Source organism: Sus scrofa, unplaced genomic scaffold (genome assembly GCF_000003025.6).
Source record: "Sus scrofa isolate TJ Tabasco breed Duroc unplaced genomic scaffold, Sscrofa11.1 Contig1914, whole genome shotgun sequence".
NCBI lineage: Eukaryota > Metazoa > Chordata > Mammalia > Artiodactyla > Suidae > Sus > Sus scrofa.
The window spans coordinates 2,913,431-2,934,761 of record NW_018084979.1 but is presented as its reverse complement, the minus strand read 5'-3'; positions in this window follow the sequence as shown (position 1 = coordinate 2,934,761).

Sequence of the window (21,331 nt, the reverse complement as noted above, 5' to 3'; positions counted from 1 at the left end):
ACAAACGTTGGCCACTTTTCAAATAAACCGACACGTGGGTCCTGCAGGCCGCATCCTCTGCTCCATCGACACCTTAGAAATCAATAGCAGAAGGGTGTTCACGAAACCCACAGGGTCGGGTTTTTTTTTGTATTTTGAGAGCGGCACCCGTGGCTTATGGAGGTTCCCAGGCGAGGGGTCCAGTCAGAGCTGCAGCTGCCGGCCTCCACCACAGCCTCAGCCACGCCAGATCTGAGCCGAGTCTGTGACCTACACCCCAGCTCACAGCAATGCTGGATCCTTAACCCACTGAGCGAGGCCGGGGATTGAACCCGAATCCTCATGGGTGCCAGTCAGATTTGTTTCCGCTGAGCCACAATGAGAACTCCACACCACGTAATTTCAAAATGAAAAACACCTCTGAATAATCCAGCTTCAAAGAGGAGATCACAGAGGGAGCGAGAACTTATGTAGATCTGAATAGTCACCACACGTCGAAACTTGTGGGTGCAGCCAGGGAGAGGCCCTCTGTTTTGTGCATCTTTGTGTAAATCCAGTGTTTGGTTTGTTGTTTCTCTTCACTGATCCTTTGCTCTCTGTTCCATTGATTTCTGCTCCTGCCTTTGTGGTTCCCTTTCTTCTACTTTGTTCAGTTTATTGTTCTTCTAGTTCTTGAGTTGGATTTTTAACTCATGAGTTTGAATTATTTATTCTGTTACAATACTCGTAATTTTAGGCTACAAATTTTCCCTTCGGTATTGCTTTGGCTGCTCCTCATTATGTCATGCTGCTTCATTGCACTTTTCACTTCTTTCCTATTCTTATTAGTTTTTGTGATGTTTAGTTCTCGAGTTATACTAAAATCTCCTGCTCTGTTTATTCTCTATTGTACTACTGTAAATTTTTTATTTTTATATATTTTAATCTATGTTCATCATTCTATAGTAATTCTTTTAATTGTCATTGGTACTTTTCCCTTAAAATCTATTTTGTTTGATATTCATGAAGCTTTATAAACTTTAAGGAAATAAAGCAGTATTTGCTAAATTTATTTATTCTTCCCTTTTGCAGTGAAAACTTTCTGTGGTCTTGTACTTTATGAGTCTTTCTCATGACAGTCTCTAGCTGGATTCAATTTGCTCACATCTCCACTTCAACTTGCAAATTCAATTCATTTAATCTATTGTCTTTTTTTTTTTTTTGGCCACCTTGTGGCATATGGAGTTCCCAGGGTCAGGAATCAGATCTGAGCCACAGTTGTGACCTTAGCCACAGCTGTGACAATGCCAGATGCTTAACCCACTGTGCTTCACTTCGGATCAAACCTACATCCCAGTGCTCCATCCTATTGCACCACAATAGTGGGAACTCCTATTGTCATATTTGGATTTATTTCTGTAATTTGATTTTGTGATTTTATTTATTTGTGATTTTTCTTTGTTCTTTCCTTCTTTTCCTACTTTCTATTGGGTTAAATTTTCTTTAGTTTTTTTTTTCTTTATTTTTTTAAGTTTTCTTTACTATTTTTTCTTCACTGACATGGTATAGACTTTTTAGATTCTATTTAGGTTCTGTTTCTATTCTTTTAATGCTTACTCTAAAGAGTTTAAAAATATGTACACATGGCTTACCAAAGTCTAAATTCAATCCAAATCTCTACACCTCTAGAATATTTAAAGGACTTTAGGGTGTTTCAATGTCTGTTATACTATTCTGTTTTATGTGTTATTGTGAACTACTTTAGTTTCATCTTATTTTTATATCACAAAATTGGTCATTGTTATTATTTACTAATTATTAATCTTGTTTGGATTTATTGTGTCTTCCCCCCCACCATTGTTTCTTTTTTTTTTTTTTTTTTGGCTTTTTGCTATTTCTTGGGCCGCTTCTGCGGCACATGGAGGTTCCCAGGCTAGGGCTCCAATCGGAGCTATAGCCACTGGCCTACACCAGAGCCACAGCAACACAGGATCCGAGCTGTGTCTGTGACCTACACCACAGCTCACAGCAATGCCGGATCCTTAACTCACTGAGCAAGGCCAGGGATCGAACCCACAACCTCATGGTTCTTAGATTAGTTAACCACTGAGCCATGATGGGAACTCCCCACCATTGTTTCTTGAAGCTCATTCCTCTAGTTTAAGTTTTTTCCCTCTCTCTGAAGAATATCCTTTAGTAGTTCTTTCAGTGAGGGTGTGTGCATGTTAAACTTTTGGTTTTTGTTGGTTGAAATGTTTATCTATATGTTTCCAACTCTGACTGATAATTTAGCTGGGTATAAAATTCTAAGTTGACAATTACCTTCTTTCAGAGTTGGCAAGACATTTCCTGTCTTGTACTCCTATTGCTGTTGTTGAGAAAATCGTGTGCTCAGTTTAACTGTAGTTTTGTTGTAGGTTATCTGCTGCTAAACTGAATTGTGTCCTCTCTCCCTCAATTCATATGCTGAAGCTTCAACCCCCAGTACCTCAGAAGGTAAGCCTTTGGACATACGATCTTTAAAAAGGTGATTAAGTTAAAATGAACCCATTTGGGTGGGGCCCTGACCCAACGTGGCCATGTCCTGATAAGACATGGAAGAGATATCAGGGATGTGGGTGGACACATGTGGAGACACAGCAAGAAGGCAGCCACCTTCTTGATCTGGGACTTCCAGCCTCCAGAACTGTGAGAAAATACACCAGTACATCTGCTTTTCTCTCTCTCTCTGCTCTTAATATATTTTCTTTGTCATGATGTTCTGCAGTTATACTATGATATTAGGTGTGCAATTGATTTTTTAGATTCTGCCTAGAACTTTTGAGTCATGGATCTGAGAATCCATCTCTTTCATCAATTCTGGAAGCTAATGCTCAGCCACCTTCTGTGCAGAAAGGAGTTCATAGAGGGGGCTGTGACAGTTCTCCATAGAAAGTACTGCTGGAAAGGACAACTCTTGTCTGACCTCTGGGAACAGGGAACTTTCCGGGGAGTTCCCACTACTTCTAGGACTGGTAAGAAGGCGAAAATATTTGTGCAAACAATGTGGTTTATGCTGAACCATGGATGGATAGAGGCTACCTACACGAGTAGTTCTGAATAAAACCCTGGCACTGGGGCCCTAATGAGCTTTCCAGGTCTCATATGGGCCATCACAATTAGCTATGGGAGGATTAAGTGTGGCCTGTGTGACTCCACTGGGAGTGGACTCTCGGAAGCCTGTGCCTGGTTTCCCCAGACGTCACTGCGTGTGCCTGGATCCTGTGCTGGACTAAATCATGGCCACCATTGCCCTTCTTTCTGAAGCTGCACAGCCCTGCATTGTGTGAGTTCATTGTGGTTTATGCAGCTGCTCTGCAGCACTTCACATAAACTCATCACATCAGCAACAACTCCACTTCCAAATCAGGTCACATTCTGCAGTACTGAGGGAGGTATCTCATGTCCCAAATAGTAACATTTTTTTTTTTTTTGACAGAGGACTCAATTTAACCCCTAAATCAGGACTTTATATTTTATTTGCATAGATGTCTGCAAACTGGTCCCATGATGGAGTATTTCTTCTGCTCCAATGGTGAGTTTCTTCTTGTCATTTCTTATTTTGCGTATTTGATCTTATCCCCCCCTCTTTTTTTTGGCTTTTAGGGCCACACCCACGGCATATGGAGGTTCCCAGGCTAGGGGTCCAGTCAGAGCTGTAGCCACCGACCTACACCAGAGCCACAGCAACGTGGAATCTGAGCTGTGTCTGCGACCTACACCACAGTTCATGGCAACGCCGGATGCTTAACCCACTGAGTGAGGCCAGGGATCAAACATTCAATCTCACGGTTCCTAGTTGGATTCATTTCTGCTGCACCACAATGGGAACTTCCAAAGAACTATTAAATAGGTTTTCAAAAAAATGTCTAAGGGGAAGTGCATTTTTGTTTTTTTCATTTTGTCAATAATTTCTAGTTTGATGGTATTGTGAGCAGAGATTTTTGACAACAATATTTCTATTTCATGGAACTGACGTTTTGTGACTTTGTGCATGACCAGTTTTTGTGACTGTTCTGTGTGTGCCTGAGAGGGTGTGTTTAGGGTTCTCCACAGGCTCACTGTGTGTGCGTGTGTGAGTGTGTGTGTGAGTGTGTGTGTGAATATAAGATCCGTCCACATGCTCTGCCCTGTTGGGTGGTGATGTCACCCGTGTCCCCCTTTTCTCCTTGTGTTTCCTTGTAATCCTCAAGCTTTTCCTTCTCAGGTGGCTGTTGTGCTATTTGCTGCGTAACTATTTTGTTTTTGTTGTGAATTGTGTCTTTTGCATGAAAAGCCCTCCTCTGCCGTGTCCAGTGCTTTCTGTCCTGATGTCCACTTTGCCCACCTCCTTCCTCCAGCTGCCGTGTGTCTATCGCACCTTTTCAGTGGTGTCCCTGCTACGGGGCGTGCAGCAGGGTGTTGCTGTGAGCCAAACTGACTTTCCTTCTAAGAGCTGTGTCAAGCCCATTAGCATTTATTAATCTGACTTGCATGTTTGGTGTCAGTGATTATATTTTATAATTGAGTGCATATTGTAATGTTTGCTATGTGTTGTGTTTTTTACTCCTTTTTTGTTGTTTTTGTAAGAGTTTGCATTTTTATTCTCATGATGACCCCCGTTTCTGTGCTTGTACTTTTTTTTTTGGCTGTGCCTGTGGCATGTGGAAGTCTCTGGGCCAGGGATCGACCCCAAGGCACAGGCTGTGACAACACTATGTTCTTAATCACCAGGGAACTCCTGCTTATACTTTTATTTTATTTTATTCTATTTTATTTTCTTAAAAAATAGTATCATTTCTTTATTTCTTGGAACTGTTTAGAAAAACTAGTAACCTCATACTTTTTGAAAACTTAACCCAAATAAAGAATGCTAAGAAACACACGAGATTGTGATAAAACAAATAAAAATGAATAAAATAAGTGGCGATGGAGATTCATTTAGTTGAGCAGAAGAAATAATTGGAGATACTCCATGAATCAGTTACGGGAAGACTTAGGTTGCTAAAAGTAAATTCAGACATACTGGCTTAAATAAGAAAGAAGTTGATTTTTCTTTTTATATAAGAGTCTGTCTGGAGACGGGTGTCCAGACTAGAGACTCACATTCCCAGTGTAAGAATTTAGAATTATATACAGCAAATACTAACAGACATCAAAGAAGACATCGATGGGAATACAATAATAGTAGCAGACTTTAACACCCCACTTACTCCTGCTTATACTTTCAAAGGGCCCTTAGCTTCCCGTTTGTTTGCCCTCTGCTGGCCTGTCAGCTTTCGATGGTCACTCGCTGCCCGCTCCCGTCCACACAGCACCGATGATCTCGCCGTTCTCCTCTCCTGCTTCTCGACGTTGCGTTACTCCCGTGGGGACACCTCGCTCGTGTAACAGGAGTGAGTGAGTTTTCTGCCCTCCTCCCGCCCCCAGAGTTCATCCTTTGGCTGAAGTTTTCCGAGTCATCCTCTGGGTTGAATGCGGTTCATCATCCAGAAGCTTCCTTAAGAAGGGCTCCTGGTTTGGAAGTTCCCAGGTGCTTGTATATTTGCAACTGTTTTCTGTGGCCCTGATGTTGGAGGGCCTCTGGACTGGACATGGATGCATTATTTGGTCTTAGGGTATTTGCTTCACCCCAGATGTGAGCAGGAGATCCCCACAGCCGCCGGCCTCCACCGCAGCCACAGCACCGCAGGATCCCAGCTGCGCCCATGCCTTACACCGCAGCTCATGCAACGCCAGATCCTTAACCCACTGAGACCCACTGAGCGAGGCCAGGGATCGAACCCACATCCTCATGGATCCTGGTTGGGTTCATTAACCACCGAGCCACGAAGGGAACTCTTTTTTTTTTTAATCATTTTTTTTCGTCAATTTTCATGTTCTGATTTCTGTAGTAACTTAGAACAGAGGTGATTTTTATCTGTTTGTTGGCTGGGTTTGGGGTGGGTAACAAGATTCCTGGTTCAGTGCCCCTCTCCCATCAGCGCAAGTTTCACAAGATGGGCACTTGGAGTTCCCGTCGTGGCGCACTGGTTAGCGAATGCGACTGGGAACCATGAGGCTGCAGGTTTGATCCATGGCCTCGCTCAGTGGATTAAGGATCCGGCGTTGCCGTGAGCTGTGGCGTAGGTCGCAGATGCGGCTCAGATCCCATGTTGCTGTGGCTGTGGTGTAGGCCAGCGGCTACGGCTCTGATTGGACCCCTAGCCTGGGAACCTCCATATGCTGTGGGTGTGGCCCTAAAAAAAAAAAAGATGTGCACTTAAAATTTTTTTTATTGAAGTATACTTGATTCACAATGAGGAAATTGTGAAATTGTGCTAATTTCCTCTGCACAGAAAAATGGCTCTCACACACGTATGTCATACACATACATTCTTTTTCATACTGTTTTCCGTCAGGGTCATTCACAGGAGATTGAATAGAGGTCCCTGTGCTGTGTAGCGGGGCCTTGCTGTGTATTCTTTCCAAATGTCATAGTTTGCATCTGCTAAACCCAAACTCCCCGTCCATGCCTCTCCCACCCCCACCCCCGGCAACCACAGGTCTGTTCTCTATATTTGTGAGTCTGCTTCCCATTTGTAGAAAGGTTCGCTTGTGCCATATTTGAGATTCCACATATCAGTGATATCCTATGGTATTTGTATTTCTCTGTGTGATACAATCTTTCACTTAGTATGAGAACCTCTCGTTGCTACCATGTTGCTGCAAATGGCATTACTTCATTCTTCTTTATGGCTGAATAATATTATGTATACACATACCACATCTTCCTAATCCATCCATCTGTGCGTGGACTGGACGTTTAAGTTGTTTCCATGTCTTGGCTACTGTGAATAGTGCTGCAATGAACATAGGGGTGCGTGTGTCTTTTTTTTTTTTTTGTCTTTTTTTTGTTGTTGTTGTTGTTGTTGCTATTTCTTGGGCCGCTCCCGCGGCATATGGAGGTTCCCAGGCTAGGGGTTGAATCGGAGCTGTAGCCACCGGCCTACGCCAGAGCCACAGCAACGCGGGATCCGAGCCGCGTCTGCAACCTACACCACAGCTCACGGCAACGCCGGATCGTTAACCCACTGAGCAAGGGCAGGGACCGAACCCGCAACCTCATGGTTCCTAGTCGGATTCGTTAACCACTGCGCCAGGACGGGAACTCCGAGTGTGTCTTTTTGAAGGAAAGTTTTCCGTGGATATACGCCGAAGTGGGATTGCTGGGTCACATGGTTGTTCTATATTTGGTTTTCTGAGGAGCCTGCGTATTGTTCTCCAGAGTGGTTGCACCAGCTTACACTCCCACCAACAGTGTGGGAGGGTCCCTTTGCCCCGCACCCCCTCCAGCATTTGTTGTTTGTAGACTTACTCATGATGCCCACTCTGACCAGTGTGAGGTGGTACCTCACTGGAGTTTTGAGTCTCATTTCTCTAATAATTAGCGATGTTGAGGATTTTTTTCATGTGCCTGTAAGCCATCTGTGCGTCTTCTTTCGAGAAATGTCCCATTTTCCATTTGGGTTCTTTGCGTTTTTGTTGCGTCACGTGAGCTGTGTGTGTATTTTGGAGATGGAGCCGTGGTGAGTCCATCACTTGCAGATACTTTCTCCCGTCCTGCAGGTGTCTTTTCCTTTTGCTTGTGGTTTCCTTCGCTGTGCAAAAGCTTGTCAGTTCGATGAGGTCCCCAGACGGACGTGCTTTCAGGTCCCGCCTCTGCAGTCAGTCTGCTCTGTCTGAGGCGCGTTCAGTGCATGACACGTGGGGCTGCCCAGGTCCCCTCGGTTCTGCCCCGACTGCACCCCCAGCCCTGGCTCTCATCTCCCCCTCCTCCCAGAGTCACGCCTGGGCTGCAAAGCATGGGAAACACCTGCTGAGATCTCTTGTGCTTTTGTCTTTTCCTTTCACAACTGAGGGTGTTTTGAAATTGGGCGTCCCTGTCTTCTGGTTGTGCCAAGGGCACGGATTCCATGTGTTTTTTTTTGTTTGTTTGTTTTTGTTTTGCTTTTTAGGGCCACACCGGTGGCATGTGGAGGTTCCCGGGCTAGGGGTCTAATGAGAGCTACAGCTGCCAGCCTACACCACAGCTACAGCAACACCAGATCCGAGCCGTATCTGCAACCTACCCCACAGCTCACGGCCACACCGGATCCTTAACCCACTGAGCGAGGCCAGGGATGGAACCCACAACCACATGGTTCCTAGTCAGATGTGTTTCCACGGTGCCACGACGGGAACTCCTCCGTGTGGTGTTAATTGCTCTCGTTCTGCATCGATTGCGGATGCTCTGTGGGGCGATGCAGACCAAGGCAGCTTCCACTGTCCTGAGCTGCCCCGAGTCCTCTTCGGGTAGCTTTAGTGTCCAGTTCTTTGGGTGAGTGGTTTAAAGATTGCTTTCGCGTGTTTAAGAATCAGTTGGTCTTATTTTCTATAAGGATTCATCCTGCTGGAAAATTTCCTTCTACTGACTGTGAGCCCTTCTCTTATTGATTTTTTAGAAAGTCTTTACGTATTAGGAAAATCGTGATATGTCTTGCAAAAACTTTCCCCAAATTCCTAGATTTTCTTTGCTGATGGAGTAGTGCCTGCTGTGCCTGCAGGGCGAGCTGTTAAGCCTTTTGTTCTCAAATTGCCTCAGAGATTTAACAGGACCTGGCGTGTGGAAGGCAGGACTCTCGCACACACAGGGAGCCTGGAGCAGAGGTTTGGGGCCGAGGGGGAGGGAGGCGGCAGAGAGGGCCCCAGGAACCAGAGAAAGAAGACAGGAAAGTGGGCGGTGGGCTTCCTGCTCTTCGGCAGCTCTGGGGAGGAGGGGAGGATGGTGCTGAGTGAGGATGCGAGTGGATTATCTACGCAGCTTTGCAGAGTGTGGGACCATTTGCATAAATATTGTTTGCAAAAAGCAATTAGTGGTTCATTTACATGCAGCGAAGTAGCAATTTGCACTTTTTTTTCAGGAACAATTTCTTCGCCTATCTGCACAAATTCGATGTGTTGCAATTGGCCTTGGATAGGGCAGGGCGGTTTTTTATTTTTGGTCTTTCTGGTTTCCTGAGCTATAAATTTTTCCTTCAAAAAAAGAGAGTACTCAGAGTTCCTGCTGTGGCACAGTGGGTTAAGGATCTGGCACAGCTGTGGGGTAGGTTGCAGCTGCAGCTTCGATTCGATCCCTGGCCCTGAACTTCCATGTGCTGTGGGTGCGGCCAGCAGAAGAGAGAGTGCTCGGCTAAGGTCGGAGGTTCTCGGAATGTGCCCCCCCCCACCCGTGGTCCTTTCTTCCCCAGCCCCGAGCCAGATGCTCTCCTGTTAGAGGCTATTTCCACATTCTGTCCATGGCTGCAGGCTTCTAACAAAAGCGAGTGGGGACAGCTGGTCTCAGGGTAGGAACATCCGCCCCTGCGCGTGGGGCACCCCAGGACGCAAGCGGGTCCTGCTCAGGGCGCAGGAAGGGCCTCCATTTCCTGACGTCTCCCCTCCGCTCCGTGTGAGCTGTTTTCTTGACCTCCTGAGAAACATCAGTGCATGTACGTAAGTGAAACTTCCTCACCTGGGCCGTGATCAGTGACGCTTGCACCCCCCTTGCCACCCCCACCTTGGGTCAGGCTCCGTGGCCAAAGCTCTGCCCAAACCGGGGTCAATGACTGGGATCTCGGTTCAAGGAGACAGGGCATGTCCTGCTGTCCGGTGACCCTGGGAGGAGGGACGTGCCCCCTTGTCCAGCCCCAGCCAGGCTGCCCTGCCCGTCCCACTCTCACGGAAGATAGAAGTTCAGTCTCAGCCAGCGCGTTAGCCTTCCTTCCCTTTGTAAGAGAAAACCCATCACACTGGCCACTCTGAAAAGTGGCAAGGAAGGCTTTATTCGAGACTATTGCAATAGGAGAGAGAGACTGGGCTCAATTCTGCACCCACAGGGACAGCTGGGCGTGTATAGCCATCGGGTGAGGTCAAGGAGAGGACGGAAAGTTGCCGAGAGGGAGCTGGGGAGGTAGTGAGGGCGGGGGATTCTTGATGAAATGGACTCAGCAGGCCAAGGATGAGGCTTCTTTGTGAAGAGGATCCAGAGCCGACGGACGTTTGGTCACGAGGGGGCTTGTCACCCCAAGAGTTGTGGCAAACGGTCCAGCAGGTGTGCCACGGGGAGGCACCACTGCCAAGGTGAGTTTTCCACCAGGCATCACCCAGTTTCTGAGGGAGGTGAAGCTCCCCGAGGACAAAGGAGGCAGCAGAGAGGACCCAGAGCAAGTGGGTCGAGGTCCCGAGAGATGGGACCGGTGGCGTTTCAGAGACGCCGAGAAGCCTGGGGTTGGAGAGATCGTTAGCAACAAGCCAGTGGCGTGTGTGCAGATAGGCTGAGTGAAGAGTGGCGACGCCGTGGGAGAGGCAGAGGGCTGGGAGATGGGGCCAGGGGTCCTGAGAAGGGGTACCAGGTGCGGAACTGGGGAGCACAGGTCAAGCTGGGATGTGGAGGGCAGGTCCAGAAGTCCCTGTGTCCCTCTGCTGGGGTTCCAGGAGACAGAAAGGGGGAGGCAGGGCCGGGCACTTTTCCAGCTGTAAATCGACCTCACCAAAGGAGACCACCAGCTGCCGAGCAGGATAGGTACAAAGAAAAACCCCGGAACTCGCTTCTGACACACGAAAGTGCGACACGGATCCCTGAGAGCACCCTAGAGGCTTCCGCGTTTGGAGGAGGGTAGGGGTGTCGTTGACAAGGAACAGGGGCCAGATCGAGCCCTGTCTTTTCCATATTGGAAGTATGAGGGCAGCAAAATCCTCCCGGCTCTGGGGCGAGATCCCTGGATAATTGGTTACTTCTGTGTGAGTAAAAAGACATTTTCTCCCACCGTCCACCGACTCTGACAGAGTCGCTAGAAGATACGTCTTAGCAAGAAGGAAGGGAGCCCAGGGGCTGCTGGAGACGGTTCTCCTTGTTGTTGCTGTTGGCTGCCACAATCCTGACAGCAGAGCTGTGGGTCAGGGCTGCCGTTCCTGCTCCACAGGGGAGGATGGGGGGCAGGCACATTCGCACATCACGAAGGTGAAACCGGTATTGACGATAAACATGCTAACAGCCTGAAACTCAAATTCCACGTGCAGCCAACAGGGGAGGCGTGGGGGGAGAGGGGAGGTGTGGTTGGGGGGGAGGTGTGGGGGGTGGGAGGCGTGGGGGGGCGTGGGGGGAGGGGGGCTTGGGGGAGAGGTGGGGGGGGAGGGGGGAGAGGTGATGATGCCGTGGGTTTTGTCCTCTTCCGAGGGCATTTGCGCCTGGACCGAGTCTCAACACTGCCAGACAAGTGTAGGCTTAAATCTGCAGACAATCGAGAGAAGATTGGCGACAGCGTGGCAGTATTTCAAGCCAGTGGAGGAAAAAAATGGAATAAGAGAGAGTTTTTCTCTAGAACAAGTGGAAAATCAAGCACAGAAAACAGAACATGGAAAGTGAGATTTAATCTGATCACAAATCACAGTAACTGTCAGCAGGTTAGACCAACGTGAGATAAGATGGAGGCTCCGGACAGAAGAGAGACACGTGAGGAAACGTGGTAAACATTCACAAGCGCTATAGACTAAAAGGTAATGAAAAATAGACAAAGCCAAAAGGAGCCAGAAGGCCCACCGTCACGGTGGGAGACCCTGCCCGTCCAGACGCGGGCCTCCTCCCCTCCGGCCGCGGGCCTCCGTGCGCCCTCCGCGGGCAGGGCTCCCTGCAGTCGCATCCCGCCGCCCCGACGGAGGTGGGGGTGGTGTCTGACGGGGGTGTTCCCGAGTCCCTTCTGGAGTCTTCTGCTTGTGGTCCCCGGCTCTCAAGAGCTCCGAGGTCAGCCTCAGACCTTCCACATTTCCTTTCCTCCCTTCCTTCCTCCCTTCTAAGCCCTCACCTGTGGCATATGGAGGTTCCCAGGCTAGGGGTCCCATCGAAGCTGCAGCTGCCGGCTTACAGCACAGCCACAGCAAGGTGGGATCCGAGCCGCATCTGCGACCTACACCACAGCTCAGGGCAACGCCAGATCCTTAACCCACTGAGCGAGGCCAGGAATCAAACCCACAACCTCATGGGTACGTAACCCGCTGAGCCGCAGTGGGAACTCCCCTTAGAAAGTTTCTTCACTCCCTCCCACCTGGCTCCATCCGTGAGTCCCAGACCCTTCCAGACCCGCCCGTCAGGTCAGGGGCTTCCTCTGAAGCTGGCACCTGCAGCACCTACGTCTTATTCACTTGGAAATCTGTCCCCCATCCTCCAGGTCTGGGGGCCCTGGATGGGGGACCAGTGCTTGGCTCCAGGCCAGTTAAGGAGCAGGTACCCAGGAACAGTCCAGAGAGGGCAGGGAGGGATCCCACGCTGGTGAGGTCGTCCTGAGAACCGCCAGGGGGCAGCGCTGTCCCCCCTGCCCCCGCTTGGTGTGGGAGCTATTAACCCAACGTGCACGTGAAGAAAAGGTGCAGTGACGCGAGGTTTCCAGCCAATCGGCTGCAGGCCTGGGAGGGGGGCTGGGAGGGGGCTGGGGGCGGGGCCTGCCCTCTGCCCCCCGCGCCCCCTGCAGACCAGATGCAGCACAGCGGCTCTGCCCTGAGGATGCTGGTGGGGGCGCCTCCCCTTGTCAGGGCGAGAAGTCAGCCGCTGTGATGAACGCCTGATGCCAGGACCCCACCTGACGTTAAGAGGTGCCTGGGGACACTCCCAGGCGCCGGCCACCGGCCTGCAGCCCCAGCCCTGCGGGCGCACAGCTCACACGTGGTCACACACGGAGGCACACGTTCTGTGCACGAAGCTGCGGGACACCATACACGAGACTGTGCCATTTGCTCACAATTCATCTCTGTGACAATTACGCCTTCAAGCCAAAGCCGCAGACCCGGCGCCTTCTGTCTGTGGGTAGTTTCCCATCACGAGGAGGCCCTGGTTTATAAACATTCTGGCTGTTTCCCTCTCTGGCCGGTGCAAACCGTTCTCATAAACATTCATGTACATATGTCCTTGCCCAGGAAGCGCTTCTGCTGAACCGCCGCGGCCGGGAAGCGGCCAGGACGCAGCAGGGCCGGGTGGCAGCGTGGCTCAGATGTGGTGGGTTCCCCCCCCACCCTCCCCCCCGCCCCCCCGGCTGCCCCGCCTCCTGCTTGGGGACCCCCCCCCGCCCCGCCCCCTGCCGCATATCTCTTTGGTCTTTGGTGTTTGACTTTTGTTCTGATTTGCATCTTCTCGCTGTGAAAGAGCGCGAGCATCTCTGACCCATGGTTCCATTTGCACGTCTGGGAACCCTCCATTTATCCTCTGTGTTTTCAATGGGCCAGAGCTTGTTTGTTCAGGTGCGAATTAAACCGCCTGTTTGCGGGGACACAAGTGCCTTCTGCTGCCTTTGGAGGGACAGCTTTGGGGGTAAAATGCAGTCACCCTGGCGTTTGTCTTTTGACCTAATACTACTATCTTTTTAGTACATTAATTAAAGATTTTTATATTTAATATGTAATATGCTGACATAATACTTAAGAAATACTAACATATTTTATTTTGCAGTAGAGGATGTAAAATTTGGACTTGGTTGAATCTTTTTGTCTTTCCCTTTATTTATTTATTTATTTTTTAGGGCCACATATGGAGGGTCCCGGCTGGGGGTCGAATCAGAGCCATAGCCGCAGGGCTACACCACAGCCATGGCAACGCGGGATCCGAGCCGCGTCTGTGACCTACACCATAGCTCACGGTAATGCCGGATCCTTAACCCACTGTGTGAGGCCGGGAATCGAACCTGTGTCCTCATGGGTGCTGGTCGGGTTTGTAACCGCCGAGCTGCTGGGACTCTCTGTTTTATTGTGGGTGGGCTTCTTCTCTTGCTTGGAAGTATCAACTTCATCTGAAATTATTCAAATGGAGTCTTTTTTTTTTTTCCTCCTGGGTTTTTCTGTTTTGCCTTCTAGTCCTTTAAACCAGGTTGGGTTCATTTCATGTGGGCGTGAAGTAAGGGCGACGTGCGTTTTCCTCCCTCCGTCCCGCCACCCGCGGCAGCACCACCGTGACGTGAGCCCTCCACCCCCGCTCCGTGGCCAGGCCGCATCTTCCTCTACCAGCTTCCCGTGTCCTTGGCTGGCTTCTGGTTCCTCTCGTCCATCCACTGGTCACATCCTATGCACCACCTCAGGCCTGTCGGTTAGCGGGGCTTCGGGGTAAACCTGAACATTTTGCAGAAAGTTCCAGCAATCCCTGCACACCGATTCTTTATAACTAAACTTCAGAGTGGAAAAGTGGGACCTGGGTGGAGTGACCAGCCTGCAGATTACCCCGAGGAGGGCTGGCCTTGGACGGCGGAGGGCCAGCTCGTCCAGAGACTCGGCGTCTCCCCATGAGCCTCCACCTCGGGTCCTGTCCTTTTGTTGGGGTCAGGTCCCCTCCTGCCGCGTCTTCTTCGGCTCAGGGATGTCGCAGCCGGGGCGAGTGGGCTCTGTTCACAGCTGGCCGGCTGGTTGCCTGGACAGTGAGCCACACGGAGGCCCCGCAGGACCGAGGTGCCTGCCCCCTCACCTGGTGGCCGCCAGCAGCCTCCCCTCGGCCAGTTCGAGGGCTGCCTCTCCTGAGGTTTTGATGCCTCCAGGGGAGGAGACCACGTCCAGCGACTAACCAACAGGGGGTCCCCAGGTCCGGCCCCTGGCTCCAATTTGGGGCACTTGTGGGGCCATCGCTGTGCAACTGGCTTGTTCTCAGAGCCTCCGTGTCCCCGAACGCTTCTCCCCACCCAGTCATCCTGGGTTTGGTCACGCACAGAGCTGTTCCCAAGAGAACCCTCTCCTGCCTCCTAAATCCTTCTGTCCCAAACCTCCAAGCCCAGTGTATTTCCCAGAACCTTGGCCCGGGCGTGGTCCCAGGAAACAGAGGCTAAGATGGGATTCAAGGCGGGACTGACCATTGAGGCTGGTGCAGGTGGAGAGGTGATGAGCCCTGGGACAGGGGCACTTCCACCCCCGACTCCGGGTGTGACATCAGCGGAAGGACGTGCAGTGGGTGGTGCCCCGTCTCGGGAGCCCGATGGGCAGAGGGAATGACGTGGTTGGAGCCCGTGGGGTCCGGTGGCTGGTGCTGGTGCTGGGCGGTGCCTGAGGCTGAGTGGGGGCTGCGCTGCACTTAAAGGCCAGGTGCAAACTCCTGTGATGGGACCCTGGAAGCAGCTGGGACCAGGTCTGGGACTTGCTTCTGAGGGGACGAGCTTCTCGGCCTCTGCCAGTCTGTCCCTTCTGTGTCTGGTTCCCCAGTGGAGTGTTTTGGGAGCCAGGACTCGCTCACCAACTGCGCTGAGTGTGGCCCTATTCCTGCTCCTTGTGAGGGACTCGCACCCCGCCCAGGGCGGCCGCCTCCCTCAACCCCACAGCACTGGCCATGGAGGCCCCAGGCCCTCGGTCCACAGGCTCTGCTGAGGTCGTGCGGAGGCTGCGCCCGGCCCCTCGGCCTCATCCCTTGCCGGCTGCTGTCCCAGAGCCCTGCCCGAGGGCTCCCTGTGTTGGTCTGCGCTCGGAGCTGGCTTCCCGACTGGGGGGCCAGCTGGGACACCAGGCAGAAGCCCAGCTGCCCAGGGTCACGGAGCTGGCCACTCCCCGCTAAGGGCAGGTGCCTCCGCTGTGGATCAGTGTCCCCAGGTGGAAACAAAGCCCACAGGCCTGGCGGCTTGAGCATCAGGCGTTTTCATCTTGTGGTTCTGGAGGCTGGGGTGCGTGGTCAAGGACCGAGGGGCTGGCCCCTGCCGGGCTGTGCCAGGGAACACACTCCCTGTACCCCCTGATTTCCAGGGTGCCGGCGTCTGGGCCTTCCTGGCTCCTAGAAGCATCGCTCTGACCTCTGCCCCATCTTCATGTGGTCCCCTTGTGCCTGTCTCTCCCCCAATGCCCCCTGCTCAGGGGCCCCCCAGTGACCTCACTTTAACTCGATGACCTGTGTAAAGATCCCATCTCCAAGGAAGGTCACATTCTGAGTTCCCGTGGGTTACGATCCCAACAAATCTTTTTGGGGCTCAACTCCCAACACCCCACTTGGTGATGCAGCGGTCTCTGCCTTGCAGGAGAATCACCACCCTCTCGGGAGGGGTCTGCTTCACCCCATCCCCCACCCCCGCCCATGGGACCCATGACCTGTCCGGTCGCAGCACTGGCTGCTGCCGAGGGGGAGCCAGCCCTCCGGATGCTCTCGAGACCATCGTAAAGGGGATGGGGTCCGTCCTGGGGGCTGCCCCCCGCCCCCATGAGACGTCATGATCCCTGTCCGGTTTCCAAGCCTGAGCTCGATTTCAGCCTCAGCAGCACCAGCTGAGGGGCAGCCCAAGGCAGAAGCAGGACTGGCCACCCCATGCATATGTTTGTGGAGCTGCCCTGTCTTTGCAGGGGGGTCTCAGCCAGTTACTCAGGCAACTTCAGTGGGGGGAGGGATGCTATCCCCACTTTTCCACGACTGTTTGGCACAGGCTCAGAGCTGAGATTTATAGGGGTGTGGGGGGGTGTACAGAGTCATCCCAGCCTGCCTGCTCGCGCAGAGCCGCAGGTAACAGGCAGAGTTCCAGTCTCACAACAGGCTCTCACAGGGGCAAAAGGATGGACGTGCATAAATGCAGTTGGAAGAATCCAATTTTTGATTCCTTAGGGGGAGAGAGGCAAGTCAGCCTCGGCAGTGACTGCCACCCCCAAGAGCAAGCTCAGCCCCTGGGAGGAAAGGCAGAGAGGAGACCCCCCCCCGAAGACCTAGAAGATTCCGGGGGCGTGGTCCCCACCATCCTCACGGAATTCAGCCCCTGGATAAACCGGTGGGGTCTGGGGGACGACAGGGCACTTCCGCAGACGCAGTCACGTAGGAACCTGTGCCGCAGCCCCATCCGGGAGTGGCGGCTCTGCGGGAGAATGACTCACCCCCGCTCAGGGCATCGGCCGCGTTCTGGCAGAGAGGTTGTCTCCCGTTCCCACCAGCGACCGTTCTGTTCTCGCGGGAGGAGCCGCCGTGTTCACCTCCGGTCCCCCCAGGGCTGTGCAAACCCTCCTCTCGGGTTCCCCCGCCGCCGAGGGGGCCGAACCATCTTGGATGGACCTCACCCTCTCGCACGGCCCGGCCCGCCGTGTCAGCGATCACGTTAGCCTGACCTGATGGAACAAGCGGCGGCACATGTGCTGGGGTCTTGGAGAGGACGCCTGAGCCCGACGGCCTCGGGGCCAGCACACCGGCACATCCCTCTCAGGGGCTGAGGGGTCCGCTCCACGCAGGGGCCTCCTGAAGCCAAGAGCAGACGCTGCCACCTGCACCTGCCACCACTGAGAGGGAGGAAGGGCAGCACTCTGGGGCCTCCTTGGTCTGAAGGTCGCACCTTCCACACGTGGGGGTCCAGCTCTGACTCGCTTCCTGGGGGACATGGGAGGCCGCCAGCTTTGACGGGTCCCAGAGCACGAAAGACGCTGTAGAAATTCTCAGCTGGCGTGCAAGCCGCCCTTGTGCCTGGGGCAGGCAGATGGACAGGTCTCACGCCTACGGTATTGGAGGTAGGATATGGTGGGGGTTTATCAGTCTCAGTAGGGTCATCACGCTGTAGACCCCAAGGTCGTGAAGCCTGCCTTCAACAGGAGACTCGGAGACCATTGACGCAGCAGCTCCGGACTTGACCTTGGTCCTGCTGTGGACAGAGGGCCTTGCCGTGGGGCATCCGCGGACCACACGGCCAGGACCGACCAGCAGGAGCTGGATCCTCTCTGACCCGCTGAGTCATAAAGGGGTGCCTGTAGATCAGGAGGGGTCCACGGTGAAGGTCCCAAGCCAGCTGCACAGGCGGGACCAGGCGGGACTCTGTTGGGCCCCTCCTGGGAACTCACAGAGGAAGGGACAGACTGGAGCTCCACGCTGGGTCTGGCCCCGAAGGAGGGCTGAGGGGCAACTGCCCAACGAGCAGAGCCTTCAAGGAGCTCTGGACCTGCGTGTGGCACCCGGCCTGTGCTGCTCAAGGCGTGCCCTGCGGTTGGGGCTGTGGTGAGGGGCTCACCCCATTCACAGACCACAGCCATGGCTCTCTCGAGACACCGCCCTCTGCCAAGGGAGGCCGCTGCACCCAAGATGGTTCGTCCCCGCCAGGGCCACAGCCCTTGACTGGGACGTGTGATAAAACAGACTTGGTTTGCATGCTTCATGCCTGGGATACATCCACCAGGGGACACGTCCACCAGGGGACAGGCCGAGGCCTCCGTTACAGCCGCATCACCAGCTAGCTTCCCGCCTCGTCCTGCTGCCTGGCTTCTATGTTGTTGCCGTGTGTGAATTTCAGCGTCCATTTTCCAGGGAACCTGACCTAAGGCTCTAGTTTAGAGAAAGACTGTTGAGTATGTTCGTCTGGTGTCCCATCATTGTTCTAATACTCTTGTAAATACTAGTACTTTAATTTTTTATTTTTTCACAGCCACCTCCATGGCACATGGAAGTTCCCAGGCTAGGGGTTGAATTGAAGCTGCTGGCCTACACCACAGTCACAGTAACACCGGCTCTAAGCCACATCTGCTAACTACACCACAGGTTATGGTGATGTCCGATCCTTAGCCCACTGAGGGAGGCCAGGGATCGAACCCGCATCTGCATGGAATACTAGTCAGATGCTTAACTTGCTGAGCCACAACAAGAACTCCAATTCTAGTATTTTTTAACAGAGTATCTTGAGAGTTCTGATGTATACGCATATCCTCCAATAAATGTAATTTCGCCTCTTTGTTTTCATAGATGCAGTGCTTATTTTATTTTCTTGACTTATTTCTTTAGGTGGAATTGCCAAATAATTCATCAATAATAGTTGTCAGAGCGTCTTTACATCTTGTTTCTGATTTGAATAGGTGCAGATTTTTAATGTTGTTTTAGGCAGTTTTTTTTTAAAAAAAAAATCATGTTTAGATAGTTTCTACATAGACTTAAAAAGGAATGGAGGAGTTCCCGCCGTGGCACAATCCGGCATTGTCTCTGTAGTGGCTTGGGTCGCTGCTGAGGTGAGGGTTTGATCCCTGGCTCAGGAACTTCCACATGCCTTGGGTGCAGGAAAAAAAAAGGAATGGATATCGAATTATGTGAATGGCTTTTAGGTATCCCCTGACAAACATTTTTGGTTTTTTTCCTTCTTTATTTATTGATGTAACACGTTAAGGATAGATTCCCTAAAGCTAAGCCAGTCTCACGTTTTTAATAAATTTTAATTGTTCGTATTTTCTTATTGCGTTGAGTTGTATTCAGCACGATAATACTTTCTTTGAACTTACGTTTTTACTTGTAAATGAAATTTCTTCTTACTTTCTTTCCATTACTATTCTAATAGGGTTTGAGCATTCATGTAATGCTGACTTTCAAAACACGAGTTTTGGAACGTTCCATATTTTCTATAGGTCAAAATTATTTTATTTTCATGTTTTTTATCTTTTTCTCCCCCCTGGGGCCTCTCCCACGGCATATGGAGGTTCCCAGGCTAGGGGTTTAATCCGAGTTGCAGCTGCCAGCCTACTCCGGAGCCAGAGCAACACGGGATCTGAGCCGTGTCTGCAAACTACACCACAGCTCATGGCAACGCCAGATCCCTAACCCACTGAGCGAGGTCAGGGATCGAACCCACAACCTCATGGTCCCTAATTGGATTCGTTAACCACTGAGCCACGACGGGAACTCCCCCCAAACTTATTTTAATAATAAGAGAATTCTGTGACCTTTGAAGGCTAAATAGAACTCATCTCTCGAAATACTGGAGCCCTGTGACTTTTAAAATAGTTGATATTTAATAATTTTTCCAGTTTGTTCCGTAGTTACCATTGGGTCACTTGCCTCTCAATGGTGGTGGTCTCTTTTGTTTTGGTCAAACTCTTAAAGTGTAAAGACCCCCCAGATATGTTCAAACTAGTCAATCCACTGGATCACGAATGGATGGGGTTTCAACTCTTGTCCATGTTGGGGGGAGGCTGAATTTCCTGAGCAGGCTTCCTTTGGTGGGATTGGGGAGCACAGCAGCAGCAGAAAGGAACCCTGTGTGTATTCTCCTAGAGAAGGGGTGTCGTCCCAGACCTGCGACTGGTCTTCAGCCTATGCTTTTAAGTGACTGCAAGGAGACAAATTACGAACGGCCATCAGCATAGGAAAAGCGGCTCAACCTCATGGTGAAAAGGGAAATCCAAGTTTACACATCATGAGATGTTTTTTTCATGTAGGACTGACAGAATTTTGAAAGAACTACTTTTCTCAGTTTCGGAGAGGGTGTCTGAAATGCGGACGTGAAGGTAGGCTTGTACATTCTAAGAGGGCAGCCTGGCAATGTCTGCCAGCCCTTACAACATGCCTACCTTATGAACCAGCAAGTCCTCTTCTAAGAATTGCTTTCGTAAGGAGAACCTGTACCAGGGCACAAGCCTACATGTACAAGGAAGCTCACTCGACAGTATGTGAAATAGCAAATACTGAAGCCCTTTAATCAGCCACCCAAAGTGGGATAGTTATGCAAGTTGTGCCATCATCATTGTCGCGGAGTACACGCAGTTTTTGAGAAGAATGGAGTACGACTCTGTTTGGACAGCGAATAATGCCATGACCTACTGCCAAATAAGAGAATGTTATGTATAGTACGAGGCATTGGTGTAAATTGTGGGTATATGTGCCCATGTGCTTAGCAAGATGTCTAGAAAAGTCGACACCAGACTGCAAAGGGTGGTCACCCTGGCGGTGTGGTGGGGTGGGGTGGGGTGGGGGAACGGGAAAGAGAAGTGGCCTTTTTATTTTATGTGGCTCTGTATCGCTGGACTTTTGAAAGTGGGCCTGTATTACTTTGGCAATAAAACAAAAAGATTTTCTAGTGCTTGCAACAAAAACGGGGATGCAATTTTAAGCCACTTGGCACTTTCATTTAGCAGGAAGCTTCGTCTCTCTGGGAATTGGACTAAGCATGACTTAATCTTAAAGGGAACTAGAAAAAGCATTAATTCTATTAATTAATGCGTCAGCAGGTTCCATCTCAGCGAAGCCTGCCTTAATGAGGTGCCCAGGCATCCATTATTTATCTTACAAATACCAACTCAGCGCTCTCCTTGTGTCAGGCAGTGTAAGAGACGTGCCTTCTGTGGATGCTGCGGGAGGGAGAAGCACAGACAGCTCCCTCTCCCCGGCACCCATCTCTCCCAGGACGACCTCCGTGTCATTTCACTGGCTGCAACTTCACACACTCCAGGACCCCCGAAAAAGTCATTCCCGCCTGGCCTATAAACCTCGCTCCACCCCCACCCCCCCACTATGGCACCTTGGGCCCGTCCCTCTGAGCACCTCTCTCCTAGCCTCCTCTCCTTAATGCTACCGTGGGAACTGGGGCCGCGGGAGCCATCCTTTGTGAGGCCCACACAGGTAGCGCTTGGTACC